This window comes from Felis catus, chromosome D1, assembly GCF_018350175.1.
Source record: "Felis catus isolate Fca126 chromosome D1, F.catus_Fca126_mat1.0, whole genome shotgun sequence".
In the NCBI taxonomy this organism is placed as follows: domain Eukaryota; kingdom Metazoa; phylum Chordata; class Mammalia; order Carnivora; family Felidae; genus Felis; species Felis catus.
Genome location: NC_058377.1, coordinates 32,501,278 through 32,528,842, shown reverse-complemented (window position 1 = coordinate 32,528,842; position 27,565 = coordinate 32,501,278). Strand labels below are relative to the sequence as shown.

The window sequence follows — 27,565 nt, the reverse complement described above, 5'->3', positions numbered from 1 at the left end:
TGATTCCTTGATTTCTCTTTCTGTTGCTGTGTTATTCATGTATAGAAATGCAACAGATTGGTTTTATATCCTGAGACTTTGCTGGATTCATGTATTAGTTCTAACAGTTTTTTGGTAGAGTCTTTTGGGCTTTCAACTCTATGTAGAAATACTCTATGTAGAATACATGTCATCTGTAAATAGTGAAAGTTTGACTTTTCCCTTGCCGATTTGTATGTCTTTTATTTTGTTTTGTTTTCTGATTACTGAATCTGAGACTTCCAGTACTATGTTAAATAGTAATTGTGATAGTGGTTATCCTTGTCTCATTCCTCTGACTGTAGGAGAAAGGCTCTCAGTTTTTCCCCATTGAGGATGATATTAGCTCTGGGTCTTTTGTATATGGCCTTTATGATCTTGAGGTATGTTCCATCTATCCCTACTTTGTTGAGGGTTTTTTATCAATAAAGGATGCTGCATTTTGTCAAATTCTCTTTCTGCATCTTTTGACAGGATCATATTGTTTTTATCCTTTTTTTCTATTAATGTAGTGTATCATGTTGATTGATTTGCACATATTGAACCAACCTGCATCCCAGGAATAAATCCCACTTAATCATGATGAAAAATTATTTTAATGTACTGTTAGATTTGATTTGCTAGTATCTTGTGGAGAATTTTGGCATTCAGTTTGATTGGGAATATTGGCCTATAATTCTCTTTTTTAGTGGGGTCTTTGGTTTGGGAATCAAGGTAATGCTGGCTTAGAATGTGTTTGGAGGCTTTTCTTCCATTCCTATTTTTGGGAATAGTTTGAAAATAATAGGTATTAACTCTTCTTTAAATGTCTGGAAGAATTCCTCTGAGAAGCCATCTGGCCTAGGACTCTTCTTTTTTGGGAGATTTTTAAAATTTTTTAAAAAACGTTTATCCATTTTTGAGAGACAGAGACAGAGCATGAGCAGGGGAGGGACAAAGAGAGGAGGGCACAGAATCCGAAGCAGGCTCCAGGCTCCAAGATCATGACCTGAGCCAAAGTTGGACACTTAACCAAACCTTCGTTGGGAGATTTTTAATTACCAATTCAATTTATTTACTGGTTATGGGATTTTCAAATTTTCTATTTCTTCCTGTTTCAATTTTGGTAGTGTGTGAGTTTCCAGGAATTTGTCGATTTCTTCCAGGTTGGCCAGTTTGTTGGCATATAATTTTTCACAGTATTCTCTTATAATCGTTTGTATTTCTGTGGTGTTGGTTGTGATCTCTCCTCTTTCATTCGGGATTTTACCTTTTTGGGTCCTTTCTCTTTTATTTTTGGTAAGTCTAGCTAGGGCTTTATCAATTTTGTTAATTCTTTCAAACAAACAGCTCTTAGTTTTGTTGATCTGTTATACTGTTGCTTTTGTTTCTATATTGTTTATTTCTTTATTATTTCTCTTCTTCTGCTGGATTTAGTCTTTGTAGGCTGTTCCTTTTCTAGTTCCTATAGATGTAAAGCTAGGTTGTATATTTGGGAACTTTCTTGCTTCTTTAGATAGTCTTGAATTGCAATATATTTTCCTTTTGGCACTTCCTATCCTGCATCCTAAAGGGTTTGGACCATTGTGTTTTCATTTTCATTGGCTTCCATGTATTTTTTTAATTTCTTGTTTAATTTCCTGGTTACCCATTTATTCTTTAACTGGATGTTCTTTAACTTCCATGCATTTGAAGACTTTACAAATTTTTTCTTGTGGTTGACTTAAAGTTTCATAGCATTGTGATCTGAAAATATGCATGCTATGATCTCAATCTTTTGTACTTGTTCAGGGCTGATTTGTGACCAGTATGTCACAGTGTTCCATGTGCACTCAAACAGAATGTGTATTCTTCTGCTTTAGGATGAAATGTTCTGAATATATCTGTTAAGTCTTCTGGTTCAGTGTGTCATTTCAAATTCATTGTTTCCTTATTGATTGTCTGCTTAGATGATCTGTCCATTATTGTAAGTGGGGTGTTAAAGTCTCTTACTATTATTGTATTATTATCAATTAATTTCTCTATGTTTGTGATTAATTGATGTATATATTTGGGTGTTTCAGGTTGGGAGCATAATTATTTACAATTGTTAGATCTTCTTGATGGATAAGCCCCCCCTTTCTCATCTCTTGTTACAAGTCATTGTTTCAAAGTCCAGTTTGTCTGATATAAGTATGGTTACTCTGGGGGTGCCTGGGTTGCTCAGTTGGTTAAGCATATGGCTTTGGGTCAGGTCATGATCTCAAGGTTCATGGGTAAGCCTGCATCAGGCTCTGTGCTGACAGCTCAGAGTCCGGAGCCTGCTTTGGATTCTATGCCTCCCTCTCTTTCTAACCCTTCCATGCTCATCCTCTCTCTCTCTCTCTCTCTCTCTCTCTCTCTCTCTCTTTCTCTCTCTCTTTCTCTGAAAAATACATAATAAACATTTAAAAAATTTTAAAAAGTATGGCTATTCTGTCTTTCTTTTGACGTCCATTAACATTATAGATGGTTCTCCATCCTGTCTCTTTTAATTTGCAGGTATCTTTAGGTCTAAAATGAGTCTTGTAGGCAGCATATAGATGGATCTTTTTTTTAAATCCATTTTGATACCCTACGTCTTTTGATGGGAGCATTTAGTCCATTTATATTCAAAGTGATTATTAAAAGATATGACTTTAGAGCTACTGTGTAACCTGTAGAGTTTCTGGTGATGTTCTCTGGCCCTTTCTGGTCTTTGTTGCTTTTGGTCTTTTGTTTTGTTATTTTTTCCACTCAAAGAGTCCTCCTTAAAATTTCCTGCAGGGCTTATTTAGTGGTCACAAACTCCTTTAGTTTTTGTTTGCCTGGGAAACTCTTTATCTTTCCTTCTATTCTGAATAACAGCTTTCTTGGATAAAGAAATCTTATTTACATATTTTTCCTATTCATCATGTGGAAAATATCCTGCCATTCCTTTCTGGCCTGCCAGTTTTCTGTGGAAAGGTCTGCTGTGAATCTGATCTGTCTTCCCTTGTAGGTTAAGGACGTTTTTTATCCCCTTGCTGTTTTTAGATTTTTTCCTTGTCTGAATATTTTGTGAATTTGACGATGATATGCTTTGGTGATGGTCTGTTGAATTTAATGGTAGTTCTCTGTGCTTCTTGGATTTTGATGTCTGTGTCTTTCCCACATTAGGGAAGTTTTCAGCTACAATTTACTCAAATAAAGCTTCTGCCCATTTTTCTCTCTCTTAATCTTCTGAGACTCCTATGATACAAATATTATTGCTCTTTAATATGTCACTGAGTTCTCTAAGAATTGTCTGATGATCTTTAGCATTTGTATCCCTATTTTTTTCAGCTTCATTATTTTCCATAATTTTATCTCCTGTATCACTGATTCACTGCTCTGCTTTGTCCATCCTCACAGTCATGGCATCTATTTGAGATTGCATTTCAGTTACAGCATTTTTTTAAAGTTTATTTATTTTTAGAGAGAGAGAGAGAGAGCAAGAGAGCAAGGGGGGAGAGGTAGAGAGAGGGAGAGAGAGAGAATCCCAAGCAGGCTCCGCATTGCAAGTGCAGAGCCCAGTACAGGGCTCAAACTCACAAAACCATGAGACCATGACTTGAGCTGAAACCAAGAGTTAGATGTTTCACTGACTGAGCCACTCAGTTGCCCCTTGGTTATAGCATTTTTAATCTGGGCCTGAATAGATTTTAGTTCTTTTACCTCTGCAGAAAGAAATTCTCTGGTGTCTTCACTGCTTTTTTCAACCTCAGCTAGTATTCTTTTTTTTTTTTTTTTTTGTAGTTTAACTTTATATCCCAGCTAGTATTCTTGTAATCATGGTTTTGAATTCTAGTTCAGGCATCTTAACTTATATCTGTGTTGATTAAATCCTTGGCTATGAGGTCTACTGAGTGTTCTTTCTTTTGGGGTGAATTTTTCTGTCTCATCATTTTTTCTGGAAAATAAAAGAGTGAATAAAGAAAAGAAAAGAAAAAAAACACACAAAGAAAACAAAAAGCAAGCAAACAAAAAACACTAGATCCTGGGCATGTTTTCCCTTGCTTGTTAAAAGAATCTAGATCCTAAAATAAAATATAATAAACGACAAAGTAAAAAATAAATAACAATAAAAGAATATGTATATATAAAATTAAAATAATAATAATAATAATAGTAAAAAGAGAAAAAATTGAAAAGAATAGTAAAAAATAAAGAATGAAAGTAAAACAGACGTTAGTTCCTATTTTTCGCTAGACCTGAAACTTTGCAGTACTATGATAGATTTGGTGCAAAGGATTTATTTGTGTGGATTCTAAGGGTGACTTGTTTCAGTGGAAATGCACCTCTGAGATACAGGGGGTGAGGTTTGGTATAAGTGACCCTGGCCTCCACTAGGTAGCCCTGTTTTGCTGCCAGAAGCCTTTTAGCTCTTGAAGCGGGAATGAAGAGGGGAAATAAATCTGGCTGCTCATGCTCTATAGCCCAGAAGCTGAATGTTAGCACCTCCTTCTCTTCAGGGAACCCCCACAGAAGGGCAATGAATCACGCTTCTTGTGTCCGTGGTTTCCGTCAGAACCCCATGTTCACTCAGCCTGTGTCCAAGCTTTTTTTTTTTTTTTCCTTTCAGGTGCAGGACTGAGTTTCAAAGCCAAGTTTTAGAGATTTTCAGAGTGCATACCTGCACTGCTCTTCTGGAGGGGGGTCTGACCACAGTTTTGTATGACCTCCAGGGTGAAAAAAGCAGAGGTGTGACTGCACTGATGTTCAGAGTTTATGTCAAAACAGAGCAGAAAGCAGGAACCCCTGCTTGCAGCCCTCAGCTAAGGCAAGTCTCCTTTATGTCTTGAAACAACACAGCATGTTGGTGTGACCCCTCTTTCTTGCAACCTAAGGGATACTCTGGCCTCACGGTCACTCCTGGGATTCTACCCTCACTTCATAACTTGAGCACCTTTAAGCTAGGCACCTCCCCCATGATAGCAGAGGGCTAAAAGTTCAGATTTTGTGCTCAGCTGTTTATATTACTTTCAGCAGGTTCCCTCCCCTGCCCACCAACCAGAGCAATGTCTTTCCCAGTAAACTTTCCACTTCTCCTATCTTGTAAACAGTGGTCACTTTTCTAAATGTAGTCTTGCAGTTTTCGTTCATTCAGACCTCTGGCTGATTTCTTTGATGTTTGGAATGCTTTGATAACTATCTAGCTGTTTTCAAGGACCAGACAAGTTTAGGGTCACACTATTCCTCCACCATCATAACTCCTACTTTCAGTTTCAATAGTGTTGCAAGCACCCCATTAAGGACCCATAAGATTTTTCTACATAGGGAGTTTCCCTAGATAAATAATTGTGTGGTTCTAATAAGGTTTGAAGGTACACCATGTCCAGAGCTTTGGGATCTGACAGGATGACCTCCCTTGGAGTTTAATGGAAATTATTGGTGAGAGCCCTCATTGTGTAATTTACCTTCCATTTGAACTAAAATTAACAATCGCCTCCACCTCACTTGTAAGCAAGGAATCACCTGGCCAGCATTGACTTGCCTTCATCACAATATTCCCTGAGGGTCCCTAGAGCGTGGATTTATACAAATATTCTTCAGCACTGCCCTTCACCTGCAAGTTGTTGTGTTTCACATTAATTGGCTGTGTGAGATGCATGTTCCTTTTGTTTGCCTTGCTCAAAATGTGCATGCTTAACACTGATTCCTTGCAATGTTAATAATTGTTCTATAAATATGGCTTCATGGTGTTAATTTAAAAAGGAGGCCTGTAGACTGAGGTTGCTCTAATGCCATGGTGGTCTACCTAAGCAAATCAAAATCTAAACATGTAAAGCCCTCAAGATTACTTAATTGAAACCTAAGGAAAACCAACCACAAACAGCCAAAGAGGCTTTAAGCTATTGCCAATCATATAATTTCTTTCTTCTTTCTTTCTTTCTTTCTTTCTTTCTTTCTTTCTTCTTTCTTTTTTTCTCTTTCTTTGTTTTCTTTCTTTCTTCTTTCTGTTTTTTACAACCCCATCTTCTCTATATGTCATTTATCAGCTCCTGTCAGAGAACTCCTAACCAATTCAGTTTGGTATTGCTCAATTTAAATAGATTTTTGCTCAAATGAAATAAAATTAGTATGTCTCTGTTTATCTCTTTGTAATTATTTTTTTGAGTATAGTTGACATTCAACATTAATTAGTTTCAAGTGTACAGCATAGTAATATGACAATTCTGTACATCACTCTATGCTCACCCAAGTGTAGCTACCATCTGTCACCATATAACACTATTACAATACCATTGATTATATTCCCTATGCTATAACTTCTATTACCATGACTTACTCATTCCATAACTGGGAGTTCATATCTCCCACTCCCCTTCATTCATTTTGCACACCCACCTTCACCCTCTCTCTTGTGGCTACCATCAGTTTCTTCTCTGTATTTATAGGTCTCATGCTTTTTGTTTGTTTATTCATTTGTTTGTTTGTTCAAAATTCCACATATAAATGAAATCATATGGTATTCGTCTTTCTCTGTCTGACTTATATCACTTAGCATAATACCCTGTAGTCCATCCATGTTGATGCAAATGGAAAAATCTCAAACACTTTTATAGCTGAGTAACATGCCATTATACATACACATACCACTTCCTCAGCCATTCATCTATGGATGGACACTTGGGTTGCTTCCATAGCTTGGCTGTTGTAAATAATGCTGCAATAAACATAGGAGTGCATATATTTTTTCAAATTGGTGTTTTCATTTTCTCTGGGTAAATAGACAGTAATGGAACTACTGGAGTATATGGTATTTCTATTTTTAATTTTATTGAGAAGCCTCCATTCTGTTTTCCATAGTGACTGCTTCCATAGTTTGCATGCCTACCAACTGTACACAGGACTTCCATTTTCTCCATTAATACTTATTTTTTAATAAGTATTAAATAATACTTATCTCTCACTAATACTTATTTTTATGGTTTTATTTATTTTTTTAAGTTACATCCAAATTGGTTAGCATATAGTGCAACGAAGATTTCAGGAGTAGATTCCTTAGTGCCCCTTACCCATTTAGCCCATCCCCCCTTCCACATCCCCTCCAGTAACTCACTAATACTTATTTTTTATGTTTTTTTTTTTATTTTAACCATCTGACAGGTATGACGTTATATCTTCTTGTAGTTTTCATTTGCATTTCCCTGATGATGAGTGATGTTAAACATCTTTCAAGTGTCTTTTTCAATTCCAATATCTTCTTTGGAAAAATATCTATTCAGATACTCTGTCCATTATTTAATCAGATTATTTAGTTCTTTTGGTGTTAAGTTTTATAAGTTATTCATATATTTTGAATATTAACCCGTTATTATATATATATATATATATATATATATATATATATCTCATTTGAGAATATATTCTTACATTAAGTAGGTTTCCTTTGCCATTAAGATGGGGTTTTTTGCTATGTAAGAGTTTTTTTAATTTTTCTATAGTCCCAATTGTAGCCTCACACCAAAGAAAAAGTTCTCAGACACTAAGATTGAGTGGACATGCAGGGCTGCTTCTGCTAGCAAAACAGCAGCAGCAGAAAACTGTACATAGCCTTTATTTCATGTTCACCTGGTATAATGTTTGCCTCCAGACATAGATCAAACACACATCTGGTGTTTATGTGAAAGCATGCAGGGAAGATGTGCAGTCTCAAGGACTGCTAGGCAATTACAGTGGGTCTGTTTCCTAACTGGCTCCTGGGAGATCATGAGGCTCTATATCTCATAGTGCTATCACGTTCAACAGATTTGAGACCAGAACATCACTGATGTTTCAGCAATTACCCCATTCACTTTGCCAGGGCTTATAATACACTCTAAAAATAACTCCACATCTCACCCCCCTTTTTTCTATTAGCAGGACCATGACTTGTCATTGAAGTGGTGAGCATCTGGGTATTGGTGAAGAACATCTTGAGTGACCTGTTAGAGGAGCAAAGAGACGTCATCATTTTGAAAACTGCAATAAAAAAAGATTATTAGCAATAATACAATAGTGTTAAACCAGGAGTGTAGATTGAAATCAGAAAACCAGTTTTTTTCGTTTGATCCAGTTAGAAATATAATTGAGAGTGTTAATTATGGCTTGGCCTTCTTGTTGAAGCTTTTATAATTGTTTTTGCAATCTGATTTTTAAGTTGTTAATGGAGACATTTAGGGGTGGTGAGTAGAATGCCTGATTAAAACGTCAATGCATTGGACTCCAGGACTCATTGTATAAAGTGGGAGTGAAACAGTAGGTTGTGAAACCTGAATCACATACAAGTTGTGTATGCCCATTGATTATGTCGATATAGGACCAGTTGAATTTACCATGTACAAATGTAGCAGGATTATGTATACATTTTTTTTTAGTAAATGGCATGCCAATCCTACAAGAGAAAGTTTGAATAGAGGAATAGGCATTAGTGGAGTATTTGAGTCTAATATTGGGCCTGCAAATCGAGGGTTCTATATGGGTTTATCAGTGTCATAATGGAAAGGAAGTGAGCAATTTCAGATGCATCCCTCCAGAGATTTATTACTTTTTATCACTATCAGTCCTTTGAGTACCAAATTTTTAAGGATAGTATTGTTAAATAGGGTATTTTGGTAAAATTACAAGAACAGTAGAAGTCCCATGAGAAGCCATCATAGGACCCCATCTCCAGCCAGGGTCTGGCTGGCACTGGAGGCACTGGCATTTTTCTTCAGTTAGGTTTTCTCCTATTTTTATTGTGAGAACAAAATGTTGATCTTTGATAGTACTTACCCAAGATTCATCTTCTGGTGTTTTAAGTATGCTATTCACATATCATTGTTTGTGAAGAGGGACACAGAGACTTTGGTTAAGTATGGCGAGTATTAGGATCATAATAGAAACAGAGGGATGCCCAAGTGAGAAAAAGTCCAATTTATTGGGCGCTTATGGGATGAGTAGGTAAACAAATCATCAGCGTTAATGGGAGCCCAGTGTCTTCTGGTAATAGAGGAGTCATTAGATGAAACAGGAATTTTAGGATCTTCCCAGGAGACTAAATCAAACATAAGAGAGCTAAGAAGTTGAGCCCAATAAGTAAAAGTAGAGTGTGGGTGAGTAGAAGCAACAGATAAAGAAGGCGACACATTAGCAGCAGTATTACCTTAGTTGAGTTGGTAGCAAGTCAAGAGATGATGGACAGAAACATACCTTTAGGAGTCACAAGCATGCCTGTGATGGCTAAAACCTCTTTAGCCTATGAGGTTATTTTTTTTAAACATCACCCAAGGAGATGTCTTGCAATCTTCCTCTTATTTGGATTTGACATCTCGTTGGGAGGTGACACTGCGATCAGTTTGAAGTTTGGTATTGGATTTTTGAGTCCCTTGTGCCAACTCATGATGTGGTTTTATTAACCAAGCAGGTACACACACAGGATCTTGAGGAGAAAGCACAACCACAAAACCTCTCTCCGAGATTAACAATTGTATTAGACCCTTCCAGGTTGGCCCCTCATTGGGCAATCTATATCATACCTTGGGTTTTGGAAGTTCCTGTTCCATCTGAAAATGTTTGAGCATTGCAGAATGAAAATTTCTATGTAATCGAAAATGATTTAATGTGGATAGAGTTCTCATTAATCTTTCCCTAGGGGTGGCATTACCCCCCCCCTTTGTTTTAATAAGAGTAGTTTAAATATGTTTAATTATGGTTTTAAGCTCTGGCAGTGAAGGAGTCTTGGCATCAGGTGGACACACATAGGAGAAAACAGCAAAACATGATTAGATTAACAGAAAGAAAGGAGCCCAAATAAGAGTCCTTTTATAGTTGATAAAATTTTCTGTTTACTTAATTTTGTTATTAATTTTTGTTTAGTTTGAATGTAGTTTTATACTTTTGTATATTTTTACCATTTGTTTTATGATCTTAAAGATGTCAAATATCTGTATTTGTCCTAAAAGTTTTTTTATAAGCCTCTATGGATATGAAACACATTTTGTAAGGGCTTCAGAACAATAATTATAAATGACAAAAGTCTTAAAAATGGACATGGTTAATAATATGATTTGAAAGTTTACTATGATATATGTGAAAGGAAATTTAGTTATTTTTGTGACATATAACATTTTGATAATTAGAATATTAAATGATTATCTTATATAAAAACATACTAACATTTTAGGAATTATATATAAATGAGCAATTATAGCACTGATCCAAAAGCAATATAACCTAAGTTTTCTTATTATTTGCCAGACAGGGCTGGCAAGTAAAATAAGAAATACAAAGGCCCAGCTGTTAGAAAGATTTTATTTACAATTTAATTCTTGGGAAGTTCGTTAACACTTTACAAAGTTACAAAGCACATCCTAAATAGGATTATAGATTATTATAAATTTTAATTATTTATTTAACCAGGGTAGCAATAAGAAATTTTTAAGACAAATATGTAGCTTTATATAGTTGGTAGCAAAACCTACCTCCTTTAGCCCATCCGCCCTCCCATATTCCCTCCAGTAACCCTCAGTTTGTTCTCCATATTTATGAGTCTCTTCTGTTTTGTCCCCTCCCTGTTTTTATATTACTTTTGTTTCCCTTCCCTTATGTTCATCTGTTTTGTCTCTTAAAGTCCTCATATGAGTGAAGTCATATGATTTTTGTCTTTCTCTGACTAATTTCACTTAGCATAATACCCTCCAGTTCCATCCACATAGTTGCAAATGGAAAGATTTCATTCTTTTTGATTGCTTCTTTATCCACTCATCCATTGATGGACATTTGGGCTCTTTCCATACTTTGGCTATTGTTGATAGTGCTGCTATAAACATGGGGGTGTATGTTCCCTTCGAAACAGCACACCTGTATCCTATTGATAAATGCCTAGTAGTGTAATTGTTGGGTAGTAATGGGTAGTTCTATTTTCAGATTTTTGAGAAACATCCATGCTGTTTTTCAGAGTGGCTGCACAAGCTTGCATTCCCACCAACAATGTAAAAGAGATCCTCTATCTCCGCATCCTCAACACCATCTGTTGTTGCCTGAGTTGTTAATGTTAACCATTCTGACAAGTGTATGGTGGTATCTCATTGTGGTTTTGATTTGTATTTCCCTGATGATGAGTGATGTGGAGCATTTTTTCATGTGTTGGTTGGCCATCTGTATGTCTTCTTTGGAGAAGTGTCTATTCATGTCTGTCGCCCATTTCTTCACTGGATTATTATTATTATTATTATTTTGGTGTTGAGTTCGATAATCCTTTGTACATTTTTGGATACTAACCCTTTATGTGATATGTTATTTGCAAACATCTTGTCCCATTCTGTCAGTTGCCTTTTAGTTTTGCTGATTGTTTCCTTCACTGTGCAAAAGCTTTTTATTTTGATGAGGTCCCAGTAGTTCATTTTTGCTTTTGTTTCCCTTGCCTCTGGAGACGTGTTGAGTAAGAGATTGCTGCGGGCAAGATCAAAGAAGCTTTTGCCTGCTTTCTCCTCGAGGATTTTGATGGCTTCCTGTCTTACATTGAGGTCTTTCATCCACTTTGAGTTTATTTTTGTGTATGGTGTAAGAAAGTGGTCCAGTGCATGTCGCTGTCCAGTTTTCCCAGAACCACTTGCTGAAGAGACTGTCTTTATTCCATTGGATATTCTTTCCTGCTTTCTCGAAGATTAGCTGGCCATACGTTTGTGGGTCCATTTCTGGGCTCTCTATTCTATTCCATTGATTTGAGTGTCTGTTCTTCTGCCAGTACCATACTGTCTTGATGATTACAGCTTTGTAGTACAGCTTGAAGTCTGGGATTGTGATGCCTCCTGCTTTGGTTTTATTTTTTAAGATTGCTTTGGCTATTCGGGGTCTTTAATGGTTCTATACAAATTTTAGGATTATTTGTTCTATCTGTGTGAAGAATGCTGGTGTTACTTTGGTAGGGATCATGTTGAATATGTAGATTGCTTTGGGTAGCATTGACATTTTAACAATATTTGTTCTTCCTATCCAGGAGCATGGAATATTTTCCCCTTTATTGTGTATTTTTTTCAATTTCTTTCATAAGGTTTATATAGTTTTCAGTGTATAGATTTTTCACCTCTTTGGCTAGACTTATTCCTAGGTATTTTATAGTTTTTGGTGCAACTGTAAATGGGATCCATTCCTTGATTTCTCTTTCTGTCACATCACTGTTGGTGTATAGGAATGCAAACGATTTCTGTGCATTGATTTTATATCCTGCAACTTTGCTGAATTCATGAATCAGTTCTAGCAGTTTTTTGGTGGAATCTTTTGGGTTTTCCATAGAGACTATCATGCCATCTGTGAAGAGTGAACGTTTGACCTCCTCCTGGCCTTTTATTTCTTTGTGTTGTTTGCAGTGGCTAAGACTTCCAATACGAAGTTGAATAACAGTGGTGAGAGTGAATATCCCTGTCTTGTTCCTGACCTTCGGGGGAAAGCTCTCAGTTTTTCCCCATTGAGGATGATATTAGCGTTGGGTCGTGCATATATGGCTTTTATGATCTCGAGGTATGCTCCTTCTATCCCTACTTTCTTGAGGGTTTTTACCAAGAAAGGATCCTGTATTTTCCCAAATGCTTTCTCTGCATATATTGAGAGGGTCATATGGTTCTTGTCCTTTCTTTTATTGATGTGATGCATCACGTTAATTGTTTTGCAGATACTGAACCAGCCCTACATCCCAGGTATAAATCCCATTTGGTCATGGTGAAAAATATTTTTAATGTATCGTTGGGTCCACTTGGCTAATATCTTGTTGAGGAGTTTTGCATCCATGTTCATCAGGGAAATTGGTCTATAGTTCTCCTTTTTAGTGGGGTCTCTGTCTGGTTTTAGAATCAAGGTAATGCTAGCTTCATAAAAAGAATTTGGAAGTTTTCCTTCCATTTCTATTTTTTGGAACACCTTCAAGAGAATAGGTGTTAACTCTTCCTTAAATGTTTGATAGAATTCCCCTGCAAAGCCATCTGGCCTGGACCCTTGTTTTTGGAGAGATTTTTGATTACTAATTCGATTTCCTTACTGGTTATGGGTCTGTTCAAATTTTCTATTTCTTCCTGTTTCAGTTTTGGTAGTGTATATGTTTCTAGGAATTGGTCCATTTCTTCCAGATTACCCATTTTATTGGCATATGGTTAATCATAATATTCTCTTATTATTGTTTTTCTTTCTGTTGTGTTGGTTGTGATCTCTCCTCTTTCATTCTTGATTTTATTTATCCGGGTCTTTACCTTTCTCTTCTTAATCAAACTGGCTAGTGGTTTATCAATTTTGTTAATTCTTTGAAAGAACCAGCTTTTGGTTTCATTGATCTGTTCTACTGTTTTTTTTTTTCGATAGCATTGATTTCTGCTCTAATCATTATCATTTCCTGTCTTCTGCTTGTTATGAGTTTTATTTGCTGTTCTTGTTCCACTTCCTTAAGGTATAAGGTTAGGTTGTGTATCTGAGATCTTTCTTCCTTCTTTAGGAAGGCCTGGATTGCTATATACGTTCCTCTTATGACTGCCTTTGCTGCATCCCAGAGGTTTTGGGTTGTGGTATTATCATTTTCATTGGCTTCCACATACTTTTTAATTTCCTCTTTAGCTGCTTGGTTAGTCCATTCCTTCTTTACTAGGTTGTTCTTCAGTCTCCAAGTATTTCTTACATTTCCAATTTTTTTCTTGTGGTTGATTTCAAGTTTCATAGCGTTGTGGTCTGAAAATATGCACGGTATGATATCGATCTTTTTGTACTTACTTAGGGCTGATTTGTGTCCCAGTATATGGTCTATTCTGGAGAACGTTCCTTGTGCACTGGAGAAGAATGTATATTCTGCTGCTTTAGGATGAAATGTTCTGAATATATCTGTTAAGTCCATCTGGTCCAGTGTGTCGTTCAAAGCCATTGTTTCCTTGTTGATTTTTTGATTAGATGACCTGTCCATTGTTGTGAGTGGGTTATTGAGGTCTCCTACTATTAAGGTACTACTATTGATGAGTTTCTTTCTGTTTGTGATTAATTTATGTATATATTTGGGTGCTGTCACATTTGGCGCATAAATGTTTACAATTGTTAGGTCTTCTTGGTCTATAGACTCCTTGATTATGATATAATGCCCTTCTGCATCCTTTGATACAGTCTTTATTTTAAAGTCTAGATTGTCTGATATAAGTATGGCTACTCCGGCTTTCTTTTGTTGACCATTAGCATGATAGATGGTTCTCCATCCCCTTACTTTCAATCTGAAGGTGTCTTTAGGTCTAACGTGGTCTCTTGTAAACATAATATAGATGGATCTTGTTTTCTTATCCATTCAGTTACTCTATGTCTCCTGGTTGGAGCATTGAGCCCACTGATGTTTAGAGTGAGTACTGAAAGATATGAATTTATTGCCATTATGATTCTTGTAGAGTTGGAGTTTCTGGTGGTGTTCTCTGGTCCTTTCTAATCTTTGTTGCTTTTGATATTTGTTTATTTATTTGTTTGTTTGCTTGTTTGTTTATTATATATTTTCATCTTTTGTCCCCTCAGAAAGTCCCCCTTAATATTTCTTGCAGGGCTGGTTCAGTGGTCACAAACTCTTTTAATTTTTGTCTGGGAAACTTTTTATCTCTCCTTCTATTTTGAATGACAGCCTTTCTGGATAAAGAATTCTTGGCTTTGGAAGATGGTGATGTAGGAGGACACTGGGCTCACCACGTCCTGCTGATCAGATTCCACCCATATCTGCCTAAATAACCCAGAAAACTGCCAGAAGATTAGTGGAACAGACTCTCCAGAGCAAAGCATAGACAAGAGGACCACGGAAAAGGATGGATCTGCCTCCCTCCCAGTGCAACAGGGCCCCTCCCTAGCGGACCACCCAAGGCAAAGTGAGTTGAGCCTGCCCCTCCTGCCGCTATGCAGCTTGCAGATCCACCCCAGCTAATATGCTGGATCCCATAGAAGCAGCACCACAAGCCTATCAGTGTGCAAGTAGCCCAGACCGGGGCCACACCACTCCACAGTGAGTCCTGCCCCTGGGAGAGGGGAAGATAAGGTACACACCAGTCTGACTGTGGCCCCAGCGGTGGGCTGGGGGCAGGCACCAGGTCTGAATGCAGCCCCGCCCACCAACGCAACTTACTCCAGACAGCACAGGGCAAGTGCCCTGCAGTTCCACGCCACTCCAGGGACTATCCAAAATGACGAAATGGAAGAATTCTCCTCAAATGAAACTCCAGGAAATAGCGACAGCTAACGAACCGATCAAAAACAATTTAAGCAATGTAACAGAAAATGAATTAAAATAATAGTCATAAAGTTAATCGCTGGGCTTGAAAAAAGTATAGAGAACAGCAGAGAATCTATTACTACAGAGATCAAGGGACTAAGAAACAGTCAGGAGGAGCTAAAAGATGCTATAAATGAGGTGCAAAATAAAATGGAGGCAACGACAGCTTGCATTGAAGAGGCAGAGGAGAGATTAGGTGAATTAGAAGATAAAATTATGGAAAAAGAGGAAGCTGAGAAAAAGAGAGATAAAAAAAATCCAGGAGTATGAGGGGAGAATTAGAGAACTAAGTGATGCAATCAAATGGAACAATATCTGTATTATAGGAATTCCAGAAGAGAGAGAGAGAAAGGGGCTGAAGGTGTACTTGAACAAATCATAGCTGAGAACTTCCCTGATCTGGGGAGGGAAAAAGGCATTGAAATCCAAGAGGCACAGAGAATTCCCTTCAGACATAATTTGAATCAATTTTCTGCATGACATGTCATACGGAAACTGGCAAAATACAATGGTAAAGAGAAAATTCCGAAAGCAGCTGGGGATAAACAGGCTCTAACTTACAAAGGGAGACCCATAAGACTAGTGGCAGATCTATCTACTGAAACTTGGCAGGCTAAAGAAATGGCAGGAAATCTTCAGTGTGATGAACAGAAAAAATATGCAGCCAAGAATCCTTTACCCAGCAAGTCTGTCATTCAGAATAGAAGGAGAGATAAAGGTCTTCCCAAACAAACAAAAACTGAAGGAATTCATCACCACTAAACCATCCCTACAAGAGATCCTAAGGGGGATCCTTTGAGACAAAGTACCAGAGACATCACACTACAAGCATGAAATCTACAGACATCACAATGACTCTAAACCCAAATCTTTCTATAATAACACTGAATATAAATGGACTAAATGCTCCAACCGAAAGACATAGGGTATCAGAATGGATAAAAACAAAAAACAAAAAACAAAAAACAAAAAACAAGACCCATCTATTTGCTGTCTACAAGAGACTCATTTTAGACCTGAGGACACCTTCAGATTGGAAGTGAGGGGTTGGAGAACTATCTATCATGCTACTGGAAGTCAAAAGAAAGCTGGAGTAGCCACACTTATATCAGACAAACTAGACTTTAACAATTATAAATGTCTATGCGCCAAATATGGGAGCCCCCAAATATATAAAACGATTAATCAGAAACATAAGCAACCTTATTGATAAGAATGTGGTAATTGCAGGGGACTTTAATACTCCACTTATAGCAACGGACAGATCATCTAGACACAGGATCAATAAAGAAACAAGGGCCCTGAATGATATATTGGATCAGATGGACTTGACAGATATAATTAGAACTCTGCATCCCAAAGCAACAGAATATACTTTCTTCTTGAGTGCACATGCAACATTCTCCAAGATAGATCACATGCTGGGTCACAAAACAGCCCTTCATAAGTATACAAGAATTGAGATCATACCATGCATACTGTCAGACCACAATGCTATGAAGCTTGAAAACAACCACAGGAAAAAGTCTGGAAAACCTCCAAAAGCATGGAGGTTAAAGAACACCCTACTAAAGAATGAATGGGTCAACCAGGCAATTAGAGAAGAAATTTAAAAATATATATGGAAATAAATGAAAATGAAAATACAACAATCAAAATGCTTTGGGACGCAGTGAAGGCAGTCCTGAAAGGAAAACACATTGCAATCTAGGCCTATCTCAAGAAACAAGAAAGATCCTAAATACAAAATCTAACAGCACACCTAAAGGAACTAGAAGCAGAACAGCAAAGACACCCCAAACCCAGAAGAAGAAGAGAAATAATAAATATCAGAGCAGAAATAAACAATATAGAATCCAAAGGAAAAAAAAAAACAGTAGAGCAGATCAATGAAAGCAAGAGTGGGTTTTTTGAAACAATAAACAAAATTGATAAACCTCTAGCCAGGCTTCTCACAAAGAAAAGGGAGATGGCCCAAATAGATAAAATCATGAATGAAAATGGAATTATTAAAACCAATCCCTCAGAAATATAAGCAATTATCAGGGAACACTATGAAAAATTATATGCCAACAAATTGGACAACCTGGAAGAAATGGATAAATTCCTAAATACCCACACACTTCCAAAACTCAAACAGGAAGAAATAGAAACCTTGAACAGACCCATAACCAGCAAAGAAATGGAACCAGTTATCAAAAATCTCCCAACAAATAAGAGTCCAGGACCAGATGGCTTCCCAGGGGAGTTCTACCAGACGTTTAAAGCAGAGATAATACCTATCCTTCTCAAGCTATTCCAAAAAATAGAAGGGGAAGGAAAACTTCCAGACTCATTCTATGAAGCCAGTATTACTTTGATTCCTAAACCAGACAGAGACCCAGTCAAAAAAGAGAACTACAGGCCAATATCCCTGATGAATATGGATGCAAAAATTCTCAATAAGATACTAGCAAATCGAATTCAACAGCATATAAAAAGAATTATCCACCATGATCAAGTGGGATTCATTCCTGGGCTGCAGGGCTGGTTCAACATTCGCAAATCAATCAACATGATACATCACATTAATAAAAGAAGAGATAAGAACCATATGATCCTGTCAATCGATGCAGAAGAGGCCTTTGACAAAATTCAGCAACGTTTCTTAATAAAAACCCTCGAGAAAGTAGGGATAGAAGGAACATGCTTAAAGATCATAAAAGCCATTTATGAAAAGCCCACAGCTAACATCATCCTCAATGGAGAAAAACTGAGAGCTTTTTCCCTGAGATCAGGAACACGACAGGGATGTCCACTCTCACCGCTGTTGTTTAACATAGTGTTGGAAGTGCTAGCGTCAGCAATCAGACACCAAAAGAAAATCAAAGGCATCAAAAATGGCAAAGATGAAGTTAAGCTTTCACTTTTTGCAGATGACATGATATTATACATGGAAAATCCTATAGACTCCACCAAAAATCTGCTAGAAATGATACATGAATTCAGCAAAGTTGCAGGATACAAAATCAATGTACAGAAATCAGTTGCATTCTTATACATTAATAATGAAGCAACAGAAAGACAAATAAAGAAACTGATCCCATTCACATTGCACCAAGAAGCATAAAATACCTAGGAATAAATCTAACCAAAGATGTAAAAGATATGTATGCTGAAAACTATAGAAAGCTTATGAAGGAAATTGAAGTAGGTATAAAAAAATGGAAAAACATTCCATGCTCATGGATTGGAAGAATAAATATTGTCAAAATGTCAATACTACCCAAAGCTATCTACACATTCAGTGCAAACCCAATCAAAATTGCACCAGCATCCTTCTCAAAGCTAGAACAACTAATCCTAAAGTTCATATGGAACCACAAAAGGCCCCGAATAGCCAAAGTAATTTTGAAGAAGAAGGCCAAAGCAGGAGGCATCACAATCCCAGACTTTAGCATCTACTACAAAGCTGTAATCATCAAGACCACATGGGATTGACACAAAGACAGACTCATAGACCAATGGCATAGAATAGAAACCCCAGAACTAGACCCACAAATGTATGGCCAACTCATCTTTGACAAAGCAGGAAAGAACATCCAATGGAAAATGACAGTCTCTTTAACGAATGGTGCTGGGAGAACTGGATAGCAACATGCAGAAGATTGAAACTAGACCACTTTCTCACACCATTCACAAAAATAAACTCAAAATGCATAAAGGACCTGAATGTGAGACAGGAAACCATCAAAACCCTAGAGCAGAAAGCAGGAAAAGACCTCTCTGACCTCAGCCTTAGCAATTTCTTACTTGACACATCCCCAAAGGCAAGGGAATTAAAAGCAAAAATGAGCTACTGGGACCTTATGAAGATAAAAAGCTCCTGCATAACAAAGGAAACAACCAACAAAACTAAAAGGCAACCAACGGAATGGGAAAAGATATTTGCAAGTGACATATCGGACAAAGGGCTAGTATCCAAATTCTATAAAGAGCTCACCACACTCCCCACCCGAAAAACAAATAACCCAGTGAAGAAATGGGCAGAAAACATGAATAGACACTTCTCTAAAGAAGACATCCAGATGGCCAGCAGGCACATGAAAAGATGCTCAACGTCGCTCCTCATCAGGGAAATACAAATCAAAACCACAGTCAGGTATCACCTCACGCCAGTCAGAGTGGCCAAAATGAACAAATCAGGAGACATAGATGCTGGACAGGATGTGGAGAAAGGGGAACCTTCTTGCACCGTTGGTGGGAATGCATATTGGTGCAGCCACTCTGGAAAACAGTGTGGAGGTTCCTCAGAAAATGAAAACTAGACCTACCCTATGACCCAGCAATAGCACTGCTAGGAATTTACCCAAGGGATACGGGAGTACTGATGATAGGGGCACTTGTACCCCAATGTTCATAGCAACACTCTCAACAATAGCCAAATTATGGAAAGAGCCTAAATGTCCATCAACTGATGAATGGATAAAAAAATTTTGGTTTACATACACAATGGAGTACTACGTGGCAATGAGAAGGAATGAAATATGGCCCTTTGTAGCAACATGGATGGAACTGGAGAGTGTTATGCTAAGTGAAATAAGCCATACATAAAAAGACAGATCCCATATGGTTTCACTCTTATGTGGATCCTGAGATACTTAACAGAAACCCATGGGGGAGGGGAAGGAAAAAAAAAAGAGGTTAGAATGGGAGAGAGCCAAAGCATAAGAGACTGTTAAAAACTGAGAACAAACTGAGGGTTGATGGGGGGTGGGAGGGAGGGGAGGGTGGGTGATGGGTATTGAGGAGGGCACCTTTTGGGATGAGCACTGGGTGTTGTATGGAAACCAATTTGACAATAAACTTCATATATTGAAAAAAAATAAAGAAAAAAAGAAAAAAAGAAAGACAAAAGAATAGTTTGAAAATTTGAAGAAGTGAATCCACTGTTGTAGATTAAAATAAAATAATGGGAGTAAGATAGAATTTGCAAAAAATTACATAAAAGCAAAAAATATAGTAATAAAAATTAAATGAAACTATTTTTAAAAGAAATTTAAAGTAAAAATGAAGTTTTACTCTTTTTGCATTCAAGAAAAAGAAAAAAAAGAAAAAAAGAAAAGAAAAGAAAGGAAATTGTTTAAAAATTTGAAAAAGTGAGTACACTGAAGTAGACTAAGATAAAATGATGGAAATAAAGTAGAATTTGAAAAAATTTACACAAAAGTAAAAAATATAGTAATAAAAATTAAAGAAAGATATTTTTTAATAAAAATTAAAAATAAAAATGTGTCTTCTCTCTTTCTGTATTCAAGAAAAAGGAAAGAATTGTAAAAGAGAAAAAGGAAAAAGAGAGAAAAAAATTGAATTGATGAACCTGCTAACAGATTGAAGTAGGACTGAAATTGCTTTGGTTTCCCCTAGAGGTCAGTCCACGTAGCTCTCTATAGTCCATAGATTAAGTCGGTGGTGAGGTTTGTGTTCTTGAAGAGTGAAGTTGGCCCAGTTGGGCAGGGCTTGGTGTAACAGCTCCACTCTCCCCTAGATGGTGCTGCTAGCCTACTGGGGTGGATTGTTGTGGTGCTTGTCGGTGCACATGTGCATGCGCTGGAGTGGTGAAATATGGCGCCACCCAGGCACTCAGTCTGTTCTTCCGGATCAGCAGTTATGCACTGGTCCTCCGTCTTCAGCTCTCGTCCACTCCCTGCTTTTCCACTCTCTGTGGCCAGGCCCCAGGCAGTACCTCTCTCCCAAGTTTTGTCTCAGATGCGTCTGTTTTCCCTGGCCCCTTACTTCCAAAGGACTGCGGCTTTGACCAGCTACCCCCCTTTGTGGGAGGGTATCACCGAGCGATGGCCGAATGAGCAATGGCCGAATGTTGGCTGCACCTGGGAACCCCCGCTGGATCCTGCTATTCCTGGTGCCCCGAGACTGCAGCCAGGTGCCAGCCCGCCCCCCCAAGAAAATCGCGAGACAGTGTAGCCTCAGCGTTTCAGGGACCATGGAAAATCGCAACATACATCTGACACCAGGCTTCACCCTCAGCAACCTTGCCCCAGCACCAGCAAATGTGTCTGCCTTCTGGGGTCTGATGGGACCAGGTGGCTTCAACAGTCTTTACCAAGTGTCCTTCCAGCAGTGGAACCTCTTTTCCCCGTGTGACCCAAGAACCTCCCGGACCCCACTCTGTTCCTGGAGATTCACCTTTCCCACCAGAGCACTGCCAGGTATCAAGCTGCGGAGTTGCAGCTTTTGCGCTCCCCTTGTTTACAGTGTTAATGTAATTTAAACCCTTTCCTTTCTTCTTTCTCCCTTTTTAGTTTAGTCCCTGGGGCTGTTACCAATTTTTAAAAATTTTTTAACGTTTTATTTATTTTTGAGACAGAGAGAGACAGAGCATGAACGGGGGAGGGGCAGAGAGAGAGGGAGACACAGATTCAGAAGCAGGCTCCAGGCTCTGAGCAATCAGCCCAGAGCCTGACACGGGGCTCGAACTCACGGACCACGAGATCCGTGAGTCGGACGCTTAACCGACTGAGCCACCCAGAAGCCCCTCACTGCTGTTGTTTAACATAGTGTTGGATGTGCTAGCGTCAGCAATCAGACACCAAAAGAAAATCAAAGGCATCCAAATTGGCAAAGATGAAGTCAAGCTTTCACTTTTTGCAGATGACATGATATTACACGTGGCAAATCTGATAGACTCCACCAAAAGTCTGCTAGAACTGATACATGAATTCAGCAAAGTTGCAGGATGCAAAATCAACGTACAGAAATCAGGTGCATTCTTATACAGTAACAATGAAGCAACAGAAAGACAAATAAAGAAACTGATCCCATTCACAATTGCACCAAGAAGCATAAAATACCTAGGAATAAACCTAACCACAGATGTAAAAGATCTGTATGCTGAAAACTATAGAAAGCTTATGAAGGTAATTGAAGAAGATATAAAGAAATGGAAAAGCATTCCGTGCTCATGGATTGGAAGAATAAATATTGTCAAAATGTCAATACTACCCAAAGCTATCTATACATTCAGTGCAAACCCAATCAAAATTGCACCAGCATTCTTCTCAAAACTAGAACAAGCAATCCTAAAATTTGTACGGAACCACAAAAGGCCCCAGATATCCAAAGTAATTTTGAAGTAGAAGACCAAAGCAGGAGGCATCACAATCCCAGACTTTAGCCTCTACTACAAAGCTGCCATCATCAAGACAGCATGGGATTGGCACAAAAACAGACACAATGGAATAGAATAGAATAGACCAATGGAATAGAATAGAAACCCCAGAACTAGACCCACAAACGTATGGCCAACTCATCTTTGACAAAGCAGGAAAGAATATCCAATGGAAAAATGACAGTCTCTTTAACAAATGGTGCTGGGAGAACTGGACAACTACATGCAGAAGGATGAAACTAGACCACTTTCTTACACCATTCACAAAAACAAACCAAAAATGGATAAAGGACCTGAATGTGAGGCAGGAAACCATCAAAACCCTAGAGGAGAAAGCAGGAAAAAAACCTCTCTGACCTCAGCCGCAGCAATTTCTTACTTGACACATGCCCAAAGGCAAGGGGATTGAAAGCAAAAATGAACTACGGGACCTAATGAAGATAAAAAGCTTCTGCACTGCAAAGGAAATAATCAACAAAACTAAAAGGCAACCAACGGAATGGGAAAAGATATTTTCAAATGACATATCAGACAAAGGGCTAGTATCCAAAATCTATAAAGAGCTCACCAAACTCCACACCCGAAAAACAAATAATCCAGTCAAGAAATGGGCAGAAAACTTTTCCAAAGAAGACATCCAGATGGCCAACAGGTACATGGAAAGATGCTCAATGTCACTCCTCATCAGGGAAATACAAATCAAAACCACACTCAGATATCACCTCACTCCAGTCAGAGTGGCTAAAATGAACAAATCAGGAGACTATAGATGCTGAAGAGGATGTGGAGATATGGGAACCCTCTTGCACTGTTGGTGGGAATGCAAACTGGTGCAGCCACTCTGGAAGAGTGTAGAGGTTCCTCAAAAAATTAAAAATAGATCTACCCTATGACCTAGCAATAGCACTGCTAGGAATTTACCCAAGAGATACAGGAGTGCTGATGCCTAGGGGCGCTTTACCCCAAAGTTTAAAGCAGCACTCTCAACAATAGCCAAATTATGGAAAGAGCCTAAATGTCCATCAACTGACGAATGGAGAAAGAAATTGTGGTTTATATGCACAATGGAATACTACATGGCAATGAGAAAGAATGAAATATGGCCTTTTGTAGCAACGTGGATGGAACTGGAGAGTGTTATGCTAAGTGATATAAGTCATACCGAGAGAAAGACAGATACCATATGTTTTCACTCTCATGTGGATCCTGAGAAACTTAACAGAAGTCCATGGGGGAGGGGAAGAAAAAAAAAAGAGGTTAGAGTGGGAGAGAGCCAAAGCATAAGAGACTCTTAAAAGCTAAGAACAAACTGGGGGTTCATGGGGGGTTGGAGGGAGGGGAGGGTGGGTGATGGGTATTGAGGAGGGCACCATTTGGGATGAGCACAAAATGAAAACCAATTTGACAATAAATTTGATATTAAAAAAAAAGAATTCTTGGATGCATATTTTTCTGATTCAGCACACTGAATATATCCCATCTCTCCTTTCTGGCCTGCCAAGTTTCTGTGGATAGGTCTGCTGCAAACCTGATCTGTCTTCCCTTGTAAGTTAGGAACTTTTTTTCCCTTGCTGCTTTCATGATTCTCTCCTTGCCTGAGTATTTTGTGAATTTGACTATGATATGCCTTGTTGATGGTCAGTTTTTGTTGAATCTAATCTTCCTGGATTTTAATGTCTGTGTCTTTCCTCAGGTTAGGAAAGTTTTCTGCTTTGATTTGCTCACATAACTCTTCTACTCCTATTTCTCTCTCTTCCTCTTCTGGGACCCCTATGATTCTGATGTTGTTCCTTTTTAATGAGTCACTGATTTCTCTAATTCTTAAATCATGATCTTTTGCCTTAATCTCCCTCTTTTTTTCTGTTTCATTATTCTCTATAATTTTTCCTCTATATCACTGCTTCATCCATCCTTGCTGCCGCTGCATCCACCTGTGATTGCAGCTCAGTTATAGCATTTTTAACTTCATTCTGGCTATTTTTACTTCTCTTACTTCTGCAGAAAGGCATTCTAATCTATTTTAAACTCCAGCTAGTATTCTTATTATCATGATTCTAAATTCTGGTTCAGACATCTTGCTTATATCTGTGTTGGTTAAGTCCCTGGCTGTCGTTTCTTTGTACTGTTTCTTTTGGGGTGAATTCCTTAGTTTTGTCACTTTGAAGGGAGAAAAGGAATTAATGAGGTAGAAAAATTGAAATTAAAAAAACTACAATTAATAAAATATTAAAATTAAAAATTAAACACACACACAAATTGAATAGATGATGCTAGATTGTAGGTGTGTTTTGGTCTGGGTGTTGAATGTGGTTTGACAGATTAGAGAAAAAAGGGGGGGAGAGAAAAAAAGAAATCATTTGAGAATTTGAAAAAATGAATATACTGAAGTGGACAAAAATGAGATGATGGTGGTAAAATAGAATTTGAAAAAATATACACAAAAATAATATAGTAGAAAATAATTAAAGAAAAATATTTTAATAGAAATTAAACATAAATATGAATTTTTTCATTTTTTTTCTGTATTTAAGAAAAAATAAAAGAAACAAAAAAGAGAAAAAAGATTGAAAAAGAAAAAAATCCTTTGAAAATTTGAGAAAGTGAATACACTGTAGTAGACTAAAGTAAAATGATGGAAGTAGAATAGAATTTGAAAAACATTTACATAACAGTAAAAAAATATAGTAATAAAAATGAAATAAAACTATTTTTAATAGAAATTGAAAGTAAAAATGAAGTTTTTTCTCTTTCTGCATTCAAGAAAAACAAAAGAAACAAGAGAAAAAGAAAAAGAAAGAAAAAAAGGAAATTGTTTGAAAATTTGAAAGGTGAGTACACTGAAGTAGACCAAAATAAAATGATGGAAGTAGAATTTGAAAAAATTTACAGAAAAGTAAAAAATGTAGTAATAAAAATTAAGAAATATATTTTTAATAAAAATTGAAAATAAAAATGAATTTTTTCTCTTTCTATATTTAAGAACAAGAAAAGAATTGTAATAGAGAAAAAGGAAAAAGAAAAAAAAGAAAGAAAATTGAACAGATGAACCTGCCAACAGATTGAAGTAGGACTGAAATTGTTTCGTTTTCCCCTAGAAGTCCGTCTATGTAACTCTCTATAGTCCATAAACCAAGCCGGCAGTGAGACTTGTGATCCCGAAGAGCGAAGTTGGCCCAGTTGGGTGGGGCTCAGTGTAACAGCTCTGCTCTCCACTAGATGGTGCTGCTAGGCTACTGGGGTGGATTGTTGTGGGGTTTGTAGGTGTGTATGCACATGCGCAGGAGCAGTGAAAATGGGACCACCCGGCCACCCAGTCTCTTCTCTCAGATCAACAATCATGCACCCATCCTCTGTCTTCAGCTCTCATCCACTCCCCGCTTCTTCACTGTGACCAGGCCTCAGGCAGTACCTCTCTCCCAAGTTTTATCTCAGATGTGGTTGTTTTCCCCAGCCCCTTACTTCTGAAGGACTGTGGCTTTGATGCTTTCTGCCCCTCGGCGGGAGGGTCTCACCCAGCAATGGCTGAATGGGCAATGGCCAAATATCGGCTGCACGCAGGTACGCCTGCTGGACCCTGTTGTTGCCGGTGCCCCAAGACTGCGGCCAGGTGCCAGCCCATCCCAGAAAATGTTCGTGAGACAGTGTAGCAGCAACATCTCAGGGATTATGGAAAATCACAACACACATCTGGCACCTGGCTTCACCCTTAATGACCTTGTCCCAGCACCAGTGAATGTGGCTGCTTTCCGGGGTCTGCTGGGACCAGGTAGCTTCAACAGTCTCTACCAAATGTCCTTCCAGCAGTGGAACTGCTTTTCTCCTTGTGGCCCGAGAACCTCCTGGACCCCACTCTGCTCCTGGGGATTCACCCTTCCCACCAGAGCACTGCCAGGTAACAAGCTATGGGGTTGCAGCCTTTGCACTCCCCTTGTTTATAGTCTTTATGGAATTTAAACCCTCTCCTTTCTCCTTTCTCCCTTTTTATTTTAGTCCTTGTGGCTCTTTCCAATTTTCCACTTTCTTTCCAACTGCTTTTGGGGAGGGGTGATTTTCCCATATTCTCCCCCCTTCCCCAGTCTCCATCCTCTCTCCTCCTTCAAAAGCAGTTCCCTACCTTTTGCAGCTTCTTGCTCCCGAAGTTCACCTCTCTGTGCCGCATACCTGCTGAATTCCGTGGTTCAGGTTGTGCAGATTGTTGTGTTAATCCTCCAGTTTCTAGGTATGTAGGATGGTTTAGTGTTGGTCTGGCTGTATTTCATGGACACGAGACACACAAAAAGCTTCCATGCTGTTCCACCATCTTGGCTCCTCCTGGGAATTTTTTGGCAGACAAAAGAGAAATGAACTTTGTTTACATTTTTTTAAGAGCAGATCCACAATCCAAAAAAACTTTTTGAACAGAGAGAAAAGCAGAATTTTAATATTGTATCAGTGTATTTTTAAAATCCATTTATTTCAACCTTAGTCTGTCCTAACCATATATAAATTTTTCCCCAAAGATTTTTTTACGAACCTTCTACAACTTTTCTTTGTATTTAGATTTTGTCCCAAGCCATATTTTTTTCAAACAATCAGTCTCATTTTGGGCAAAATTACTTTCTTTTTAACCTTTAGCAAAAAATGCATTCCCATTCCTTATATCTTTTTTACATATCTCCTACTTTTCTGCAAACAGTAACTTTTCTTATTTTCATTAGTATTAATTATGTTTAGCAGAATTTTAACTCTTAGAAACCTTAGTCTCCAGTGAAAACTAAGTAGCAACCAACTGTGAACTATCCGTTATAGTAGGATTTTTTAGATGGCAAATTTATGAATCAATTAAGCATGAAACAAGTTTTTTAACAGATTTAAATATTCTTAGTTCTTTTATCATAAGAAGCCAAAAGCACAAACCTATGTTTAGTGAGTAATGCTTTAGAATTTCATCCAATTTGGAAAAGGCCTAAATGTGCAATGAATTTAATCCAGTTTATCTTCCAAATAAAACCTTAAAGTTTTAGGTTACCAAGGGCCTTTAAAGCTATCTTAACAATTACCCATGAAAATCTTTGAGGAGAATTAGCCATCATTTTAAGTTGTCATTTTGTTAACAAATTGCAACAAAGATAACATGAGCTTATTTGACTTTTAGTAAACTTAGGTAGAAG

General features: G+C 37.8%; 1 long non-coding RNA gene across 1 annotated transcript; it reads right to left on the bottom strand.

Moving 5' to 3' along the window:
- Positions 1 to 7,510: 7,510 nt before the first annotated feature.
- On the bottom strand, positions 7,511 to 26,679 carry LOC123380429. Its single transcript, XR_006586174.1, has 2 exons — positions 26,530 to 26,679; positions 7,511 to 7,943 (listed from the first exon to the last, which is right to left on the bottom strand). It is a non-coding gene; the product is annotated as an uncharacterized LOC123380429 (long non-coding RNA).
- Positions 26,680 to 27,565: the final 886 nt, after the last annotated feature.